This window comes from Lactuca virosa, chromosome 1 (assembly GCF_052849685.1).
Source record: "Lactuca virosa cultivar CGN04683 chromosome 1, Lactuca_virosa_CGN04683_v6, whole genome shotgun sequence".
Lineage (NCBI taxonomy): Eukaryota > Viridiplantae > Streptophyta > Magnoliopsida > Asterales > Asteraceae > Lactuca > Lactuca virosa.
In genome coordinates, this window is record NC_136426.1 from 42,628,412 (window position 1) to 42,632,421 (window position 4,010).

At 30.3% G+C, this 4,010-nt stretch overlaps 1 long non-coding RNA gene across 1 annotated transcript; it reads right to left on the reverse strand.

The window, feature by feature from the left end:
- Nucleotides 1–376: 376 nt before the first annotated feature.
- LOC145115234 (uncharacterized) lies at nt 377–1,958 on the reverse strand. The gene is made up of 2 exons (XR_013711488.1): nt 1,652–1,958; nt 377–640 (listed from the first exon to the last, which is right to left on the reverse strand). It is a non-coding gene; the product is annotated as an uncharacterized LOC145115234 (long non-coding RNA).
- Nucleotides 1,959–4,010: the final 2,052 nt, after the last annotated feature.

The following is a 4,010-nucleotide window of genomic DNA, read 5'->3' on the forward strand; positions in this document are numbered from 1 at the left end:
ATTTTTTTCTCTAAAATCAAACCTATTAAATTGTCACACTTCCATTTCCTATATTTTTTGTGTTAGACATGCTAAGCTTATTTGACATAAAAAAACTAAAAAAATTCTATGTGGCAACGTGCTAAGAGTATTAGGGTGTGTTTGGTACAAAGAAATGGAATTGCATCAGAGAATGGAAATGCAGAGAAAGAGAATTAAGCTGGAGAAAGAGAATTGATTCCACTGTTTGGTAGAACTGTGAATCCACTAGAGAAATGTTTTTGAGAATCATTTCTCTTGTTTGGTTGTATTAAGCAAGAAATGGAAATGGCTTTTTTACTTTGTTTATTTCTTTTTAAACAACATTTTTTTATCACACCACATAATGAATAGAACATATCAACAAGAATAATGAAATAATAATAGAGTTGTTCAATCATTAAACATAGTTTCAACACCACATAATAAATAATGAAGTTTACATAAAAACATTGAATAAATTAATTGTTGGCACGCCTTGCACTCCAATCAGTAAACATAGTATTAGCAAGAAGATCTTGACGATCAGTCCATCCTTGCGATGTCTCTACGGTAGAAATAATGTTGTCATGTTCGTCTCCAAATTGTGTGTGATTTGCAGGGATTTCTTGATCAATGGGGTCTTCGGTCATGGTTGTACGTATGAAATTATGCATTAAACAACATGCAATGATTATGTGTGGCATAGATTCTATTGGATGGTATGCATTATCACGTAAAATAGCCTATCTAGATTTAATCAATTCAAAACATCGTTCTATTACGTTCCTTGCTGATGAATGTTTCATGTATACCACACAAAGGACTACAATCTGAAAAAAATAAAGCCTCGTTCCGAGTTCGTATAAGGATTTTATGATGGTTCAAAGTTGGACAAAAAATCAAAAAATTGCTGAAATATTATACAACATTCATAACAGCCATTGTTTAGAGCTTCATAACTCAGTCAAAACTAAACCAAATAAGCTATTTCTTGAGCCTAAAAAGTATACCACACAAAGGACTACAATCTGAAAAAAATAACGCCTCATTCCGAGTTCGTATGAAGAATTTATGATGGTTCAAAGTTGGACAAAAAATCAAAAAATTGCTGAAACATTATACAACATTCATAACAGCCACTGTTTGGAGCTTCATAACTCAGTCAAAACTAAACTAAATAAGCTATTTTTTGAGCCTAAAAAGTATACCACACAAAGGACTACAATCTGGAAAAAATAACGCCTCATTCCGAGTTCGTATGAAGATTTTATGATGGTTCAAAATTGGACAAAAAAACAAAAAAATGCTGAAATATTATACAACATTCATAACAGCCACTGTTTGGAGCTGCATAACTCAGACAAAACTACACCAAATAAGCTATTTCTTGAGCCTAAAATGTATACCACACAAAGGACTACAATCTGAAAAAAATAACGCCTCATTCCAAGATCATATGAACATTTTATGGCTGTTCAAATAAGAGAAAACAATCTAAAAAAATCCGAAATTGTGAACAACAAATTGCTTTTGTAAATAAAACTCAAACACAAACCAGATACAAATCACATGTAGTAGTCAAAATTGACATTCAAATAACACAAAAATAGCATTCAAACATCAATAATCGGTTTGATCAAAGCAAGATTACCTTGAATTGGAGGAGGAAGGTGATAAAATCGACAAAGAATAAAAGTGAAATCGTCAATGTTCCAATCGAGCAATAGTGATAATCAGCAACAAATTGATTGCAGAAGGCATCGTCCAGTCCAAATTCGAAGTTGAAGTCGAAGGTTAAAGGGAAGAAAAGATCAACACAGAAGGAGGAAGATCGACGCACAAGGAAAGAAGGAATACCTGGGCCGACGTTTGGGAAAAAAAGAGGAAAAAAAACGTATGCAGGACTCGAACCAAGGACAGGAGCATCTGATTTTCAATTCTCCGTTTTTTTTTCTTTTCTCGAGAAAGCCTTCACGTATCAATTCTCTTATTTTCCGTATAAATAATAAAGAAATAAACCGATGGAAATGGAATTCAATTTTTTCTCTTTTCTCTATATTTTAGTGCAAAACAAACAAGAGAAATGAAATCAATTTCATTTCTCTCCTCTTATTTCCCAGTACCAAACACCCCCTTAGTATTCCCTCCAACTTATAATCAACCAATATGATATGCAAATAGGACGGTAACATCTTGAACTTGTCTAAGTGATAAGTGGAGACAATTTTGAGACTCTAAGGTTTTTAGCAATTTGATGTTGAATGACCAAATAATTACAAAACCAACACTTTCATAGTTAATTTCAGGGGTGGAGGCAGGAATTTAAGATAGGGGGCTTCGACAATCAAAAGTTATTAAATAATTAGGAAGGACTATGAACAAAATTTGATGAATTGATAGGCTATAAATCAGTAATTAAAATAAATATAAATGTGATGGAGGTGGTGTGATTACGTAGGGCTCAATTTTGATTATGTCTTATATGCTATTGCACTCATTGTTTTTACACTATAACAATTGTTTTTTAATAAATAATCTATATATTAAGTTTAAGTGGATGTGAAGCTAAGTATGATGATATGAATTATAAGTTGTTGCAAAGCTAGAGGATGTAAAATGTAATATTCAGCAAAATAGATATGAAAATGATTTGCTCCTAGTGAAAGCAAATGAACAGTAAAAAGTCTCACAAACACCCTACGCAAATTAATATATATAGTTAGGAGGGGATGACAATTAGTAACAAACGATGGGCTAGATATTTGATTCATAGCCATTTTATCTCTAATATAATTGAGTTTATTAAAAGATTGTCCCCCCCACTGCCTCTGCCACCGGTTAATTTTATCAATAATCCTCTTAAATTCCGGAGCAATAATAGCATGGATTTTATTTTATTTTTACTAAATGTAAAACCCGTGTATTATACGGATTGATTAAAAAATATATATTAAAATATAAATAATAAGTATTTTTTAAAATAAAATTTTGAAATAAGAAACATATTAATTGCAATTTAGTATAATATTTATTACATTTGATAGTTTACATATGTAAGTATAAGTATTATGTGGTTTTTTAATTTTAACAATTGAAAAAAACCATAAATTGACATGTGTATATTATTTATTTAAAAAATATCACAAAATGACAAATGTCAAAACTCATTAGAGATTGACATGTGGTAAAATTATCTTAATTTATTATAATAGATTTTTTAAATACATGTAAACATTTAAGAGATAAAAAAGTAACATGGTTACCAAGTGTTCAAAATATCTTAAACTCAAATACAACTTAAAACCGACGAACAATAATGATTATCTTCAGAAAGTTTCATTCGGTTAATCAAACCCGAAAAATCTTTGGCTTTCGAGAACGACTATGGTTCACAATTTTTCCCTTGAACAGTCGAGCACTAAATTAAAATTTCCAATATTTTATTTTGTTAGGACGTATTTATGATTCATATTACTAGTAAAGAAATTATTTTTTGTATATATTTTTTTTATATGTATTATATTAATTTTTTTTTAGAACCGACAATATCATTAAAAGAGTCACACTCCTAGCAAGATCCTAGGAGGGGCAAAAGAGTGATGTATTATATTAACTACTAAAAATATATTGTACTTGTAATTGTCAAGATGAAAAATTTACTATCAGAACAACCAGCAATCAAAATTTATGAATCTTAGGGCATTAAAATATATTGAAGTACAAAACTACAATAAAACAACCTTAGTCACTACTATTAGATGTATACGATGATGTTTATTTAAACTTTAAACTTAAATATGTTGTTTTCGTCTTTTGTAAAGAAATTGTTGAAAGGGGAGATGAAGCAGAATCGGAAGGGAATGGGTGTATCATATATAATATATTCATATATGAATGATTGATTGGGTATGATTCTAGAGAGAGAAAGGAGGGGTTTTAGAGAGAGAAAGAGAAATGCATGCAATATATGGAAAGATTTGTTGAAGCGTGAAGGGGAAGGTATAACGAAC